Below are 19578 nucleotides of genomic sequence, written 5' to 3'. Positions count from 1 at the left end.
TTTTTTATTTCTTTTGGGTGCTAAGTAATGGAAGGTATGGATGCTAGTTTTCCAGGAACATTGCCTGTTCCTGAGATAAACAGAAGCCACATCCTTTCTAGATAAAGAATGAGGAAGAAAGTTTGCTGGGGAGCGGGTGGGTACTGGACATTTTTACATTAGCCAGTTACATAATGTAATACTTAGTTTATAAGGAATAGGAGAGAGGGGAACCCTTGACTAAACTTGCCACTTTTGGGGACATGCTAGGTTAAAAAACTAAAGGCTAGCAATCATAGATGGTTTTGATTTTTCAGAGGCTTCTTGAAGGTTTGAGGAGAGAAGTCCCCTGACAACTTTAAGCTGTATATTTTAAAGTGTATATTCTTGTCTTTATGTTAAATCAGTATAGTAACTTTTAAAAAATTGATGGTGTTGGGCAACAGAAAATTAAGGATTTCAGCCTTCAGTAAAGATCAGTTGCCACCATCCCCAAGAATCTAACAGTTTTATATGAAAATTTAGAATGGTTGAAACTTTTTGATAAACTTCCTGTAAGTTTCATATCTACTTTAAAACAAAATCTAAGAGAAAGAACTGATTAGAATAAGTTCCAATCAGAGAAATATTGGAAATATCTTTAAGATTTATCTGGCTCAACTGGTAGACACCAAATTTCCTGTGACTGAGTTTGTCTTCTTTAGGAAACTCAGTGAAATAAACCATCTGGAATCTTCCAAATGTGATTATCTCATGGGATGATAACCTCAAGATAAAATTATACGTAAAAATACAATTCACTGGAAATGATGAAACAGAGAGAAAGAGGCTGGTAAGGGGAATAAAATATCTTGCATATACTGAAATGCTGATATGTCGTTTTTTGAAGGATATAACATCATAATGTTGAATAGTAAAGCTGAGATGGATGTTTTTCTTACTGTGCCTTAATTTTTCATTTAAGGATGATGATTAACCATAAAATATTTAGTTTCTCAATTAGCTTCACTACATAATATTTATCAAATGCTCACTAACCTGGGTTTTAACTTCTTAGAGTTTTCATTGTCTAAGAAAATATATCTTCCTTAAAATGTCTTAGATGATAGTAAGAGAATTAATTTTTTAAATAGTAGTTTTCATTGTGTATGAAGTTTAGAGTGAGATTTTTTTTTGGCATATGTTAACTATGGGGAAAGGAGGCACTAATAAAAATTTAATTTTTAGGCAAGGTGCCCAATGTGTGTGGTATCAGGACATGACTTTTCAGGAAGACAGCATAGAGTTTCAAACCCCAGATCCGAATGAATAGGGAATGAATAATGTAAGGGAACTGTGAGGGATGCTATGTTTGGCAAGCCTGCTGCCTGGCAATTTGATATTCCAGGAAAATCAGAAAACAAGAAGTAAGGTTTTAATTCATTCAGTGGGCAGTCTTTCAGGATCACAACACTGTGAGGAGGAGGCATGGTTGGCAAGAAGAAACTAGAACCTCAGGCCTATGAAGGCATGGCTCTGGATAATTCTTCTATTATTAGTAGACAGACTCTGCTCCAAAGTACAGTTTAGTCATGAACCTTTAAACAAGTGTGTTGAACTTGCCTAACATGATAGACCCTGGTTTTGAACCTTGGCTCCACTAGGTCAATAAGCTGTCACTTTGGACAAGTACCTTATTCTTTTTTGACTTTACTCACTTGAATTCTTCACAGTAATCTTTTTAAAAAGTATATATTTTTATTGATTTCAAAGAGGAAGGGAGAGGGAGAGAGACATAGAAACATCAATAATGAGAATCATTGATCAGCTGCCTCCTGCATGCTCCCTTCTGGGATCGAGCTCACAACATGAGCATGTGCTCTTGACCGGAATCGAACCTGGGAACCTTCAATCTGCAGGCCAACGCTCTATCCACTGAGCCAAACTGGCTAGGACTTTATAGTAGTCTTAAATAAGTAACAATTACTTTATCTTTTTTTTCAAAATAAAGATTATAACTTAATTTACAGAATATTTTGTGTATTTAATATCATAATATTTGAGAATTGTCTGGCGCCTATAACTTTAAGACTGATATAGGCCAATTCATGAAATACAGAAAAAATCAAAGGAACCCTGAAGCAACAAGTTGCTGCTTTACACAACCCTGATCCTCGCCCTTGCCTATACTTATATTTGTTTTGTTTTCTGACTATTAGATATAGTGCTATTCTCTATCTTCAATCCATGGAATTGGTTTTGGTACTTGATTTATCCCTTTTTCTTTTTCAACTTGAACCCATTCCTCTTTTTGGGATTCCTCCTACCTTCCTATCCCCTGGATAGAAGGAAGCAGCGTGGGCAAACTTCTCCAGAAATCTCCCAAAACCCTTGGTACATGTCTGTTGTCTACACGAGAAAGTACTCCGCACAACTCTTTGCTGCATTCTGAAGGACTGTGTGGAGGACGTTTCTTAGGACATTATTTCTTGCTTTCAACGTAAAGTGACATTTGGGAAATTCATTTAAAACTAAGTTCTAGGAAAAGATTATCTAAAACACTGTAATGTTTTCTCCATTTTGCTAACAAAAGAGGTGAAATTTATAATCTAGCTCTTTCTTTTTTGTTTGCCAGGAACTTTAAAATGAAATATGAAACAGCAACTATGCATGAACATATGCCCTACATATTTGGATTTCTGATTCTGACACACTAATTTAATTCATATTTACTTGATGTTGATTTTTAAAAATTCACTTTAAACTTTACACTTTTATTCTAAGTAGTTTTTCCCCCCTAAAAATTCCATTTGGATCCTTTGCAGGAAGAAATAGGAGATAAGAAAACAAATGATTACCTCATACTGTCATTCTTATCGCTCTAACAGTAATTTCTAATGTGTTATTTCCTCCACGAGGCCTTAAATCTATTTTAAAACTTATTTTTATATTCTCTGAATCACTTATTACAAGCCAATACTAAGCATATGTGTGTTGCATGAAAGAATGATAAAGTAGCCCCATTACTGGGAAATGCAGATCCTGGGTTACTCAGTGCCATTCATTCATTTATTCATCTAAGCTATTAAACAACCACTTTGTGTCAAACACTCCTCTAAGTGCTGGGGATATATTAATGTAATAGAATATTTGAAAGATTATTAGGACTTCTAGGACAGGATGAATGCCCTTTAATGGTAGGTGGGAAATTCAGGACAGGAAATTGGGACAAGGGCTGCCTCATTTGAGCATGCAATGGTAAGAACAATTAGACAAATATATATATTGAGAGTGAATACACTAAGAAACACACGCAAAGCCAAACCTTTCAGGCTTTTGTGTCATACACAAGAATATAACTGATCACAAAGGGCTAAGATCCATAATAGATAAAGAATTCCTAAACATCAAAAAGATCAACAACTTAATAAACATGGACAAACAGGCATTTTACAGAAGAAATACAAATAGCCCATAAAAATATGGGAATCTCCAACTTCTTTATTATCGGGTATATGAAAATTGTAAATCCAATGTTCTACCATTGAAGTCCATCATATTGCCAAAACTTAAAAAGTCATTATCTTGAGGGCAAGGATATAGAACAAATCTATTTGTGGTTAGAGGATCTGTCCCTCTAATTTCAATAAAAACCACTGAAACATTGAAAGGCAACATTGTTTTAGGATTGAAAGAAATTGTTTGGAAAATGACAATGAGGCACAGTATTCATAAGACTTTGTACCACAAGAATAAGATATAGGTCTGTTTTATGTTTGTTTCACTGTTTTATCCCTATCATTTGCTACAATCTTTATACATATGGAGTCTCCAATAAGTCTTTGTTGAACTATAACTAATAAAAATTAACTTCAAGTGAAAGAAGTCCAACTTTATACATTTTGAATGTGAATGCATTATCTCTTGAAAGAGGTTTATAGCATAATTTGTGTTTTTCCATTCTTATTTGAACGTGGTGAGAACTTGGGAAGTGGAAAATTCCAAATCCTTGGAGATAGTTTTTAAAAAATTATTTGATTAATAAAATTGTGTGTTTTTAATCATCTCATTCAAAGGTTTATTGCTACTGATACACTCTAGCTGTTCTTACATTATAAATAGTGGAGGGGAAATTTAAAGCTTAGCTTAACAGTGATTGTAGAAAGGAAATGGTTTTAATGAAACTCTACATGGACTTTTCCTCATGCAATATTTTGGTTTATTCAGTCTCATATAGTAGGTGTAGCACTGAGTTCTATCTTGCCCCTGCCACCAAGTTCTGTGTAATTTTGTTTACTTAACTCCTCTGGGTCCTTGTTTCCTCATGGGCCAGGTAAGACTCTTACGGCCTCTTACCTTTGTACAAATGCAACATGTTGGCTTTTCTACAAGGCTGTGCTGGCGGAAGGAAACTTGTTTATTGAATGTGTATTGTATACATTGGATTTAGTTAGGATTCATTTAGGACCTTAGGATAACATTGTAAAAGTCAAAGATGTCCCAAATCATAATTTAAATAGTATATTTTATCTTTAGTGCATCCCTATCCTTCTCAGGATTCTTCCTCCTTGCTTCCATTGTGTTTCAGATTATCTTGTTGGATCATTGGCCAGACATTTGAGGGCTTTTTATTGCCTAACTTTCCTCTAAAATAAATAAATTAAGAAATCCCATAATAAAAATCTTACTGGAATGAAAATGTAAATTTCCAGTTTATTCATTGATGTATGATACATCTGTAATACATTTGCATGACATTACCCAATGCCCTTTCCCCCAAATTGCTACAAATCCAAATCTGCTCCTCTTTTAAAGTTCAACTCAAATGTCACATCTTTCTGAAATCTGTGTCTGTTAGTTTCCTGCTTTTTTATTTCTTATCTCTTTTCTCTTTTTTTCTTGTTACCTGGCTTGCAAACTATCACTCAATTATTATCTTCATGAGGGCAGATACCATGCCTTTTTAACTTCCTAAGCCAAATGCATTCTGACATTAAAAATAAGCACTCAAGCCTGAGCAGCATGGCTCAGTTGGTTGACTGTCAACCTATGAACCAGGAGGTCACAGTTCGATTCCCGGTCAGGGCACATGCCAGGGTTGCAGCTCGATTCCCAATGGGGGGTGTGTGCAGGAGGCAGTCAATCAATGATTTCTCTCATCATTGATGTTTCTATCTTTCTCTTCCTCTCTGAAATCAATAAAAATATATTTATAAAAGTAAGCACTCATATATATTAAGTAAATGGATAAATTAGTGAAGTAAGTAGGCAAATGGGTTCTTTACTGTCTGAAGAAGTTTTTCTTTGGTACTTTCCCCTTTCCAGATACTTATCCAAAATACCTTTTATTTCTAGTAGGCCCTATGATTTGTACCTGTTGGAAGGACAAATCTGAAATTGAAAGGTACAACTTGTGTTTTAGCCCCAGATATTTCTGAATGAATGAATGAATGAATAAATAAAAAAATCAAACTTTTTTCTAGATATTTACGAAGTCTTTGAAATTTCATTTGCCCTCTGCTGGTATTTCCGTTAATCACAAATGGCACTGGGTTGAGCTAGGTCTATTCTAAATACAATGAGAATTATGAATTTGTTTTGGTAGATAATAAATGTTCATAATGCTCTGACTTCAAGGGGGAGCTTAAGGAAACATAGTTTCTATTAGGTCTAGAGCTTTTGGTGAGGGTAGTGAAGAAATGTAAAGAGAATTGAGCTGCGGTCCTTTTCTTCAAATCTTCCTCTTGCACGTCTATCTCAAGGAATTCTTGTGGAATTCTAGGCAGCCTGTGGGCAAGTTCATGTTCAAAGTGATTGTTCCTGTTCTTGCAAAACCAAGAAAGAACTGGAGTAGAGCCCAAAGAAAATACTGTATAAACCTGAGATTATCTAAGATAAATGAAACCAAACTACATTAGGGTGGAATGGGATTGGGGTTTGGACCCAAGACTTGAGCTAAAATTAAGAATAGAATAAATTTCATTGGTTTGTATGATATGTTTCTTACATTTCTAGCTGTGGTATAATTCACTTTTGCAAATGGCTAGTCAAGAGTTAGTGGATTTGTGCTTAATTACTTCTCCCAGGAGACATAACTAATAGGATGTCTTGGTCCTTTTTTGGATGAATGAGTGATGTGAAAACTATGCTGGGGAGATTAGTTTTGTAGCAATGTTCAGGGACAATTGAAAGAGGCTAACATTGGAGCTGGAAAATCAACCAGAAGTTGTTTTGTTAACAGAGAATATGGTAATGATGAGTCAAACCAGTGAGTTAATAGGAGTGAAGATAAGAAAAATTATAGGAAGAGGGTACTGTAATTGCATAAACACAGGGAAATAAACATAACAGATATTTGGTGTAATTTACCCATTATGCAATAGACTAGATTGCAGACACAAAGTTTACTTTCAGCTTAAGGAAAAGTTTGAGAAGTTTCAAAATATGTGTTATTTCTAAGTAAAATATATAACACATTATCTTAGTTTACGATGTTTCTTTCTTTTTTAATATTTTTTATTGATTTTTTACAGAGAGGAAGGGAGAGAGATAGAGAGCTAGAAACATCGATGAGAGAGAAGCATCGATCAGCTGCCTCATGCACACTCCCGATCAGCTGCCTCCTGCACACCTCCTACTGGGGATGTGCCCGCAACCAAGGTACATGCCCTTGACTGGAATCGAACCGGGGACCTTTCAGTCCGCAGGCCGACGCTCTAGCCATTGAGCCAAACCAGTTAGGGCAGTTTACTATGTTTCTTAATTTTACATCCCTTCTATATTTATTTATTATTCTTTTATCCTTTATTAAGATGAAAATGCATGCTAATTTAATATGAATTTAAATCAACCATTAGTGTAATTGTGATTGGTAGATCAGAAAAGTTTATAAAGTAACTAGAGTAGAAGCTAGCATAGAGTAAGTAATCTATAAATGTTAGTTATCTCCATGCTTGGTGCCTTTTTTGTTGTTGTTGTTAATCCTCAACCAAGAATATTTTGCATTGATTTTTAGAGAAAGTGGAAGGGAGGGTGAGAGACAGAAAAAACAATCGATGTGACAGAGACACATTGACTGGCTGCCTTCCGCATTCGCCTTGATTAGGGCCATGAATCAAGCCTGCAACTGCAATAAGTTTCCTTAATGGAATTGAACCCGGGACTCTGCAGTCCATGGGCCGACATTCTACTCACTGAGCCAAACCAGCTAGGGCACTTGGTGCCTTTTAAAAGCACTGTTAAGTTGGGACTAGATATATCTCCATTTAGACAAAAACTTGAAGCAAAAGGGGCCACCTAATCCCAAATTCCAAAAGGAGCTGATTCCCTTTTATAGGACTTCAAAGAAGATGGTATCAAGTAGTTTCCTGTCCTTAGCTCCTCACCCCCTTTCAGAAATAAAATGGTGAAAAGTGAAGTAGCTTAGAGTTGATGGAAATTGAGGGTTGGTCTGAAGCAAACTATTGTGTTATGCAGTCCATCCATGTCAAGGGGTACAATGGGAGTCCTTTCCCTTCACTTTAAGCACAATGAGAGAGGATTTCTGAAGATCACCTGCAGAACTTTGTGTGGATCTCTTAGGTTAAAGAGACATAGAAAGTTTTTCGATTAATTCATAGAAAAGGAAGTTCATAGGACCGAAGCTGGCTAAAACCCTCCATGCAGGAAGAGCTGAGGAATGTTTGAGAACTGAAGCCTCCTGAGAGTAGGTCAAAATGTTTTTTGTTTGTTTGTTTGTTTTGTTTTTTAAAATATATTTTATTGGTTTTTTACAGAGAGAAAGGGAGAGGGATAGAGAGTTAGAAACACCGAAGAAAGAGAGACATAGATCAGCTGCCTCCTGCACACCCCCAACTGGGGATGTGCCCGCAACCAAGGCACATGCCCTTGACCGGAATCGAACCTGGGACCCTTGAGTCCGCAGGCCGATGCTCTATCCACTGAGCCAAACCGATTAGTTGTTTTGTTTTTAAGGATCCGATTTAGAATCTAAAGTAGAAATTTTATCCTGAAATTGTTTTGAAAGAGATCCACTAGAGAAAGCTTCTTATAAAGAGCCAGAGAGACAAACTCAGCAGAAAAATCCTGAAACGAACCTTTGGATGCAGAGGGGGTCATGTGTTGTGATAAAGAGTGTTGTCTGGATCAAAGGGAGGTACAATATGATAAGCCCCACTAGAGTGCTCAGGAAGAAAACACACCATTTTTAACTCTGGCATCAGACAGAAGAGACCAATAGCAGATAATACTGGTGTCAGTCAAGTAGGACTTTTCTTATCTCTTAACCTCTGCTAGCTATCCCTTCTTTGACCCCGGGCCTACTTAATGGAAGAAGGAAAATAAAAATCCTATTGGGATTTCTACTTCCAACAATGGTGGACTAGGAAATTGAGCTAATCCTCCCATGCGAACAATGAATGCATGGTCAAAATATTTTAATACGATCTGCTTAATGACATGAGAAAACTAACAAGGCATTGAAGATGTCTAGGGCTAATCTGAGAGAAGAAGAAAACAGATAGCTAAATCCAGCATTAGGGGCTGCTTTTTTCTAAAGTGATTGAGAGGATAAGAAGATGGAAACTAGATTTGGACAGTCTCTCAGAAAGATCAAATCTGTATAAATATAATGGAAATTGATAAGCTGATTTATAACTTACATGAAAATGCTAAAGACCAAGAGTAGGCAAAACAAGCTTGAAGAAGAATAAAGTTGAAAACAAATACCGCCATATTTTCAGACTTACTATAAAGTATTTGGTCTTGGTTTATACATATAACAATTGATCAATGAACCAGAAGAGAGAACCTAGAAATTGACTCACACATATATCACTTGACTTTTTTTTACAAAGGTGCCAATATAATTTAATAAATGATGCTAGAGCCAACTGGATAGATACCGTACAAATTCTTATACATCATAGACCTAAAGGTGAGGATTAAAATTAAAAAGCTCTTGATAAAAACAGAATGCCTTCTTGACAATGGGATGGACAAAGATTTCTTGTCAGGAGGAGAATGATCCCAGTTCTGAAGACAGAGGTGTAAGCAGAATGAAAGTGACGAAGAGGATAAATCTGGGGTAAACCTAAATGGAATGACTGCATAAAACAACAAGAATAATAATAATATATTTGGGAATATATAATATTTGAGTTAAAATATAAGATAACAATGTAAGTTAGGAGGAAAGTAAATGAAGGTAAGGAATCAGGTTTATATTAAACTTTAATGATACAAGGGTAATTCTAGGTTTACCACTGAAACTGTATTAAAAGAGCCCATAGTGAGGAAAGAAATGGAATAATTTTTCAAAATTTATTCTAGAAAAACAATAAATGATTTTCTGAAAATAAACACACTGTTGCCCTTCTGCATACACAGCATTCCTGAAGCTGGTGCCAAAGAGAGAGTTTACATGGGTAGCATGGCATGAAAATTATTATCCAGGGATTTCTTACTGTAAAAACTTCTTTCTACCAACATTAAATTGACATAAATATAAATAAATTACTCAGAGAGAAGCAAACCAAGACAATAAACCAAGACAAGAAAGGAATATATAAAAGAGACAGAGCAAGTATAAAATGAATAAAAAAAGAGGTAGATTTAACATACATATCTCAGTAATTACATTACAGTATAGATAAATACAAACTCCAATTGAAGAACAGAGAATGCCAGATTGGATAAAAATACAAAAGGTAACTATATACGGTTTACAATACAAATATGAAGATACAGAAATATTGGGAGTAAAAGGGTGGATAAAGTTATCCTATTAAAAAACCCAAAAGATTATTATAGTAATATTATTAAATTAAGTGGAATTTAAGACAAAAAACTTACCATAGATAAAGAGGAACAGTTCATCTGAAGTTCTGTTTGTTAAGGTGGAATTACTCTAGTTTGAATGTACCTAGCAACATAACTTCAAAATACATAAAGCAAAAATGTGCAGCGGTCTGAGGGGAAATAGGCAAATACACAACATTGTAAGAGACTTAACACATTTCTATATTAAAGGAGGAGCAGACAATAAAATAGTTATTGGTATTTTTTTTTACCTATCTCACCTTGAGGAAATCCCTCTAAGTCAATTTGTATAGCTCTAACTCTTCATTTCAATGTCTGAATAATGGCTTATTGTATGCATGGATCCCTGTGTGGCTTATCCTCTATTGATGGAAATATTCAATTATTTGCAATGTAAAACACATTGATCATGAAAGGAGTTGCTATGACTCACATACTGAATCATTGAGATGAGTCCAGTCATGTAGTTGTTGCATTGTTTTAGAATATTTAATGTATTGCTGGCAAGAAAAGGGAGACTTTTAGGAGCCCCTCCCAACCACACCTTCAGCAGCATCTTTTGGGTGGTTAGTGACAGTCCCTGTACAGCTATCTACTGCTTTGTAGGATGAAAACAGGAGGGGGTGGTGGGTCAATAGTTGGCCAGTAGGAGAGGTAGTGTATCTTTAATGCCAAAACGCCACTTTGCAAAGTGGAAAAATAAACCATGTTTTTGGCATTAGACCCTACTTATTTTCCTTGATTCAATTTGAAAGAACCTTCTTTCTTTTTCAACTATTTTTTTCTATTGCTTATACTCAAAATTCTATTACATAATATTCAAATAATCAAACCTTTGGCCCAATCTGTCTTCCAAATCTTCTATCTTTTATTATGTTCTTGCCAACTGGAACACTTCATCTTTTCCCAACATGTTCTTTCCTCAGCTTGGTACGTCCTCTCATCTACCTCTGTTGATATCAGCTCAAGCACCAGCATCTTCAAAGCCTTCTCTGTCTCTGGCTTCATTTTCAAGAGATCTCCCCTCCTCTGAACTCATTTCATACATTAAATCTCTTTCATGATTTCTCACGTACTCTATCTGGGGTTTGTGACAAACTGAATGCATGTCTTATTTTCTCTGTTAAGTTATTAAACTTGTTAAAAAATAAAGCATCTCTTAGTCTTTAAATGGGATTAGCATACTGCCTTTCATATATTTTATGCTCAGGAATATTGTTTAAACTAATGAATTAGGATTATAAACTAAAATGGGTATAAGGTAGTTGTACTTTTAGGTAAATAAATAAGAACACAAATAGGAGGAACATCATTACCCTGCCTAATGGATTGTGAAGTCATAGCTAATTAGCTGTGATTACCAGTAAGCATAGAAAATGTAAAAGGCTATTCGATTTTCAGAAGTACAAAAAATACTCAGATTAATTAATTCACATAGAAAACAAGATATCAAAATAAATGTATTTGGTTTAGATGAACTAATCCATTGAAATACCCTTCTTTTTTTTAAAAAATTTTTTTTGTTGATTTCAGAGAGGAAGCGGGAGGGAGAGAGAGATAGAAACATCAATGATGAGAGAGAATCATTAATCGGCTGCCTCCTGCATGCCCCAGACCTGGGATTGAGCCTGCAACCCAGGCATGTGCCCTGACTGGGCATTGAACCTTGACCTCCTGGTTCATAGGTTGATGCTCAACCACTGAGCCACGCAGGCCGAGCGAAATACCCTTCTTTATGTTAAAATTTTTTTATTTTATTTATTTTTTAAATATATTTTATTGATTTTTACAGAGAGGAAGGGAGAGGGATAGAGAGTTAGAAACATTGATGAGAGAAACATTGATCAGCTGCCCCCTGCACTCCCCCTATTGGGGATTAAGCCCGCAATCAAGGTACATGCTTTTGACCAGAATCAAACTTGGAACCCTTCAGTTTGCGGGCCGATGCTCTATCCACTGAGCAAAACTGGTTAGGACAATGTTAAAATTTTTTTAGAAAACTCTTCCAGGAATGGGCTAGACTAGACTCTAGCCGCTAGAGCATTGTGACTATTTTATCTCTGGGTTTGCCAAAACCATTCATCTAATGCTTTCTTTGTCTGTGTATTTTAGCTGTTCACTAGGCATGTTATATATAAGAGATTAGCCTTAGATCTAAAATAATTCATATGCACAATTCTCAGTGGCTTATGTATTTTTTAGAAAAAAAGGTAAATGTCTTTTGGTTAATTATACAATCATTGTAACATCTTTTTAAAATCCACATTCTACATTTGCTTTTTTAAGATGCCTTTTACATGAACATTTAAAAACCCAGAAAATTTGGAGAATTGTATTAATTATACAAACTCAGATTAATGAACCTTTTATATAGATATTAATTAAATGGCCACCCTCCAGTTAAGATCATTCACAACTGGACTATGAAATGCTAGACTGGATTGTGAAGTACTTGAAGCCAAAGGTCATGTTCATGTTAGTCTGAATTCCTGGTTTCTGGTGCAAAATTGATGTTCAATAAATGTTTACTGAATCGACAATGCGTGATTGAATAGATGAATGAATGATAATGTTACACTTCCTGCTAGCTGTAGAATTGAAAGTAACATACCTGTCAGTAGAGCAAAACAATAAACTTCATCGCCAATTGTTAGACTGAAATTAAATTCTGAATATGATAGCGACTGCTTCAAGTAATTATCCAATGACATTTTATGAAGTATGATTAGTTTTAATGGGGAGAAATTTTATTTTTATGCTTTCTCCACCTTTTACTTCCATTAGGTGTTTAAGAACTTGTTTCTACTTGGCCATACTTTGACTTTTGGTCAATGATGATTCAGATGGGCACCCGTAGATGATTCAGAGGTATGTGCTACACCTAGGTGACCTATCATTTGCAGAATCTTTCCAGTTCTGACAGTGCCCAGTTTTGTGTAGAATGTGAATCTTATTAAGCCACAGATGTATGACTACTGGCCAGCAGGAACTCATTTATTGCACATGTAAAATTAATTTATAAAATACTAACCTTTATGTGGAAGCCCCAGAATTGTTAAAAAATGTGAGGGTCAGGAATGGGCATTTCTTCTCCATTCCTTCATGCATGATAAAGATAGTTTATGAAATCTGTCATATTTTTATTCTAAAACTATCATTATCATTGTCACTCATTATTTGACACTAATTATCCATTATTTACAGAGTCCTATATAAACAAATGACAAAATAGAAATCCCACTTCTGAGGGGATTAAAATCTAATTGGGAATTTCATGGTACAATGCCAAAAAGTGAGAGAGCAATACATTTATCTTTGTATTGAGTTCTAAATGAATGTGCCTAAACTATTTCCTGTGATAAGGTGGTAACTAGGTATCTATCTAGTTGCTAGCTACATTCAACTTGATCAAACTTATTAGTGTTTTAGGCTTTTTTTATGAACAATATTAATAGCTGTCACAGTACTTAATTCTGGACCACGTCTAGGAAAAGTCCTGCTACATTGAATACTGCCATCTGGATGCAAGAGTGATCATTAGATAGGAGCCACCTTAAATTTCTAATGTTATATTTATGAACTTTCTTAAAGCTATACATTTTCCCCCTCATCTTAGTGGAAGTTCCTGACATTTATTTCCTTCACTTGTAATTTAGATCCCACTTTCTCCTTCCTTCATAGGAAGGTCTCCTCTTCAGCGTCCTCCCAGTCCCTTCCCATAAACATTTAGGTATACTCAAGTCAATTTCTTATCTAAGATAAGAAAATTCCTCTCCACCTGATAGCCCTGACTGGGAATCTAATCATGACCTCCTGGTTCATAGGTCAACACTGAACCACTGAGCAACACTGGCTGGGCTCACCCGAAGGTTTTGAAATTGCCCTTGTACTTATCTATCTTCTTCTCTAAATTATCTATGCCTCAAAGGCAACAACTTGAGTGTCATCACTATTATTCCTTACAAAATAACTAGCAAAGAGAAGAGACAATATTTGGCAAATGAAACTTAATTGAATTGCTTATAGTGTGTGCCAAAGAGCCATCCCTGCCAGGTTAAAAAAAAAAAAGAGGGTGGGTAACAGGGAGTAGCCAGATCTAGTAAGTATCAATGACACATCCTTGGATGACAAAGACTCATATTTTTACATCAGTTGGTTTAATTTCGATTCAGAGAAGCTTGTTAGGACAATTCAAAATGAACAAAGAAGAAATCAAGGAAGAAACCAAAGAGACCTTTAAATAAATGAAAATGAGAATGTAACAACTCAAAATCTGTGGTACAGAGCAAAAGCAATCCTAAGAGGAAAATTCATAGCATTACAGGAATCAAGTAAATTCTCAAATAAGCAATCCAACTTTGCCGGGGTCCAGCCCCAGCAGGTCCAGGGGTCCCCAAAGGTGTGGACAGAGTCAGCGAAGAAGGAATGACACAGAGACAGCGTTCAGTTGATCAGCAGCCTAGTCAGGATCTCTAGCCAAGTTCTGGTCAGGATCTCCAGCGAAGTTCTGGTTAGGATCTCCCAGGTTCTGTTCTCTTCTAAGTTGTGAGTAAAGATTATGTAGTTTAAGCATGATTGTTTGTAGTTAAAGTGATTAACTAACCACTGGCAATTAGTGAAGGGGTTTTATCCCCTCCCTAACTTCAGGAAAAAATCCCTACCTGGGGAAACAACCTTTCTCAGAGAGGTGACCTTGGTTAAAACACGTAGCGCTAAGGGGAGCAAACATATTAAGAACAGTATGCTATATACGCCAGGTCCCTTGAAACATATGCTGTGCAGATGTTTCTTTCCCACAGCGACTGTGTCAAGCAGCAAGGATGGACCGGCTAACGGCACAACTTTATACTTAAATGAACTAGCCAAAGACAACAAACAAAATCAAAAGTGAGTAGAAGAAATGAAACAATAAAGATCAAAGCAGATATAAATGAAATAGAGTTCAAAAAATACAAATGAGGAAATATATTATGAAATAAATTATTAAATAATAAATAGAATAAACTGCTATTTACATTATTGCTTCTTTCAAAATGTGATTGGCTTCTGAAATAATGCCAGTAACCAATAAAAACTTTTAGTCATATAATAAGTAACCTCAAGGATTTTTTTATATCAGTTAATGCTCACTTTTCCTTATCTCCATCCCCAAATACCTAATAAATGCACCTTCATGCTAAAGTTTACATTACAAAGCTGTGAAATATGACCAGTATTTCATTTTTTTCTTCCCCTATTTCTATTTCTTCTCTGCTTTCTTCCATTCCTACATCTTCCTGATTCAATGAATCTCTTTTTGATAGCAGGTAGCAAATAAACACATATCTAGATAAATTTTTCAAAAAGATATTAAATCTGTGCCCTCTTCCCCCACTTTGTCCTTGAGTATGGCCTGCACTTACTGACTGGCTTCCAAAGAATAGAGTTTGGGAAGGGGGAAGATCAACTTTAGAGTGGAAAACATTGGTAAACACCATGTACAGGCTAATAGCAAGGCTAGCATCCTCACTGACATTAATGTTGATAGTATGTGCTCTTGCTGTAATGTGATGTGAAGGGCACTTCACCCCTGTGATAGTCTTTCTTAAACCCATAGCCCAATCTAACAATGAGAAAAACGTGGTCCTTCCAGAATGAGGGACATTCTACAAAATATCAGACAGTTTCTTCTCAAAACTGTCAAGGTCATAAAAAACAAGGCAGGACATGTTGTCACATACTGGAGAAAACAACGGGGCTATAATGACTAAATGTAATATGGAACCCTGGATGAAATCCTAAAACAAACAAACAAAAAGGACATTAGAAAAAACTAGTGAAATTTGAATAAAGTTTAGTTAGTAGTAGTATATCAGTGTTGGTTCTTGTAACAAATATACTATGGTAATATAAGATCTTAATAGGGGAAATTGGATGTGGTATATATGGAAATTCTATGTACTACCTTTGCAACTTTTATGTAAATTAAAATTATTTTATAACTTTAGAATAGAATAATAGCCTTTAGGACTATTATAATAGTAATTAAATTAGCAATTACTATTTAATCTAATAGTAATTAAATTTGCAGAGATATATATCAAAATATTACCACCTTTTATAACCCTGTTTCTATGATAAACATAATTTAAAAGTCTGTTTTATGGAGGTATAATAACTAATATAAGAATCTGGTACACCAGATTCATGAAGGTGCATTTATTAAAGTATTTTAAAAAGGGAATTGGGGAGGTATTTAGTAACACATGTTACTAAACAATGAATGGGTAACAAAGAAATCAAGGAAGAAATCAAAAGAGACCTTCAAATAAATGAAAATGTAACAACTCAAAATCTATGGTAATGTAGGTAACAACTCAAAATCCACAGCAAATGTCCTTCAATAATTAGCATATTAAAAAAACTCTACAAGGATTATCACTTCTATTATCTCAGGTTTTGTATAGTTAGCTGATGGTTGCCAGTTCTCTAGAGCTATTAGGACATCAATAAAATCCCAAGTTAGCATGCTATTTTAGTATTGTTTGATACTTTGATATATTAATCCCTAATGTAGGGCATTAAATCAATGACTACATTTATTGATGGGGAGAGCAGAAGGGAGGAATCGTTAGCTTTTCTTTATTGACTTCTCTGTTGTTCAATTTGATACATGAACTTGTATTCTTCATGGGATATTTTTAATTCAAAAATGTAGTAAAGAATGATTACAGAAATGTCAATCCAGACAAAATTTACTGATCATCAATGGGGACCTACCTCTTAGTGGATATTAACTTTAGACTTTCTTTTAAGGAATTATGTAAGAAATAAGTATTATAAAAAGAAGAGAAAGAAATATTGTAGATGGAAAAGAAACAATTGCTTAAAATTTACATTTATATTTAAAGCTCCATCTGTGAATTAGTTAAATAGATTTATAGTGTCCTAGGATGGTACAAGTTTGTAAGGTTTTAAAACTGTATTTTAGTCTTAGTTAATCAGTAATTTTTTTTGCTATGTCGGTTCTTTTTCAGTTATATTTTTTTCCATGAGTAGGAGCTCTCAGAGGAATAATTATTTATGGTTTTGAAAATTGCTAGCTGGCGACTATTTATATTCATTAACTGCTAAACACTCAGGGAATATGTGCTTCGGGGAACCGGGGTAATTGTCCAAGCTAACCAAGAACAGTGATAAAACGTATGACAAATAAGACTTTCCACTTCTACTTCCCTTGTAGGAAGTTTATTAGCCTTTACAACCACGATGATGTTAGGAACCAGCACTTATTAAAAACCACTTTGTGTTGAAATACTGCCAACTTCATGCCAGCTTGAGACTGAAGGGACTGGTTGGCATTAAGCTAGTGGAGTCACCTTTAAGCTTCACTTGAGGAGCCACTACAGCAGTGAACCAGTTCATGAGAGAGCTAAGGCAGCCAGTATTTTCAGGAGTGTTGAAGAGTCTTGGTGAAAGGCTTTGCTCATCACTAAGTATTTCAGAAGTGAGGGTGTTGACAATATAACACAGGGCCCAGGCTTTGATCTGAAAGCAACTGGTATTTTGTTTCTTACGACAGAGAAATTGAAAGGTATTACCTTTCTATAGATGTCTGTGATAAAGCAGTTATGTACATAAAATAGATATAAAATTGACTATACTTAAGTGTAAAGATTGCAGAAATTTGGGGAAGTCATTAAAGCTTTTTGAGTCTCATTTACCTTATCTCTAGTCAATGGGGCAAAAATGCAAGTCTCACAGATCCCCATAAGAAAAATAAAAAACAATGTATATCAAAATGCTTTTATTTTTTAAAAATATATTTTATTGATATTTTACAGAGAGGAAGGGAGAGGGATAGAAAGTTAGAAACATCGATGATGAGAGAGAAACATCAATCAGCTGCCTCCTGCACTTCGGGAAGTTATCCATTGTCATCACTAGCAGAGAGGTGTGGACAAGGATCCCGGAAGGCTGGCGACCCTTGTGCTCTGGCAATGGTCAGGGCTGTGCACCCACTGTTAGTCCAGACAATGGTAGCTGAAGCAACTTCCCCATTTACTATTATGTAAATCCTTGCTGATGGGCTAGTCTGCCTATTACTGAAAATTGCCTGCCTGAGGGCCGTGGGTGTATCCCAAACCAATAAAAGGTTGGCGAGGCCTGAGCGCCAGTGGAAGTCCTTCCCCTTGAGTTAGACTTGCTTGCCTGGTCCCCCAGTATTTCCAAATTATCTCTTGTCTCTTCTCTTTCATTTGTGTGTGGCTCCTCTTTCAGATCCTGAATCCTGAACCATGCGGGACGTGCGGGAACAAACATTACACACAGCACACCTCTCACTAGGGATGTGCCTGCAACCAAGGTACATGCCCTTGACTGGAATCGAACCTGGGACTCTTCAGTCTGCAGACCGATGCTCTATCCACTGAGCCAAACTGGTTAAGGCTTAAAATGCTTTTAAAAATGTAAAGCATCCCTGTCTGGTTTTGCTCAGTGGATAGAGCATCAGCCTGCAGACTGAAGGGTTGCATTTTGGATTCTGGTCAAGGGCATGTACCTCTCTTACAAGTTTGATCCTCAGCCTGGTCAGGGGCATGTGCAGTAGGCAACAAATCAATGTGTCTCACATCAATGTTTTTCTCTCTCTACCTCTCCCCATCCCTTTCAATCTCTCTAAAACTCAATGGAGCCTGAGCCAGGTTGGTTCAGTGGATAGAGCGTCAGCCTGAAGACTGAAGGGTCCTGGTTCAATTACGGTCAAGGGCACATACCAGGGTTGCAGGCTTGATCCCCAGTAAAGGGCATGCAGGAGGCAGCCAATCAATGATTCTCTCTCATTCTTGATGTTTCTCTCTCTCTCCCTCTCCTTCTCTGAAATCAATAAAAATAATAATGAAAAAAATTAATGGGAAAAATATCCTCAAGTGATGAGTAACAACAGGAAAACACACACACACAATGAAAATGAAAACAGAGGCAGCAATCAGATGAAACCAACTAGATGGTAAATACTTAAAAAAAAAGAAAGAAAAATTGTAGAGCACATGTTGGATCTTTTTTTCTGATATATTATCTGGTAGGTAAAGGAGAAGAAGAGCAGATTAGCTTTTCATCTTCTCTTCTGACTACTTTTGCCACCTAATCCATGGGATAATACCAATAAAAAGGATTGCTAAGTTGTTTTAATCATGAACAAAACCATCCATTGCTAGTCTTCTCCAAAAAACCTGAAACAAATGACTCAGTAGAAACCTCTGTGTTTTCTGGGTTTGCTTTAGTATATAAAAACTGTGGGTTTGCAAAGACACTAGATTATAAATATTTAATACAAGGCATTTGAATTGGTAGTCCATTAAACACATCTGCATGATTAGTGCCAAATTGGACATTTTATTGCACAATCATTTCTCCCCTTGGATATCAGAATATAAACCCAAACTCCTGTTTCCGATGTATTTATGCATGTTTGTGTATGTCTATGTGGGTTTGAGTGTCTGGTACTTAGCAGATTTCCACCCCTCTCCCCGCTCTCCCCCCCCCCCCCCCCCCAAGCAGAGGTTCAACAAATACTTCCAAGGATTTGTACTTATCATGACTAAACTAATGTTAAGAACAACATTTATGATGGAAAACAGATATCTTTCCTGTAAAAAGAAATGTCTAAAAATATTTTGAAAAACATAATTTCTTTAGACCAGAAATGGTGACTAATTGTAGCAAAAGTTTCAGGTAAGTAAAATTTTTGAATGTGCATGAGCTCAGATTTTGCACCTGCATGATGCAATTATAAATGTGTGACTTTTTCTCCTACGGTTCGAA

Source organism: Myotis davidii, unplaced genomic scaffold (assembly GCF_000327345.1).
Source record: "Myotis davidii unplaced genomic scaffold, ASM32734v1 scaffold362, whole genome shotgun sequence".
In the NCBI taxonomy this organism is placed as follows: domain Eukaryota; kingdom Metazoa; phylum Chordata; class Mammalia; order Chiroptera; family Vespertilionidae; genus Myotis; species Myotis davidii.
This window is presented reverse-complemented; position numbering follows the sequence as displayed.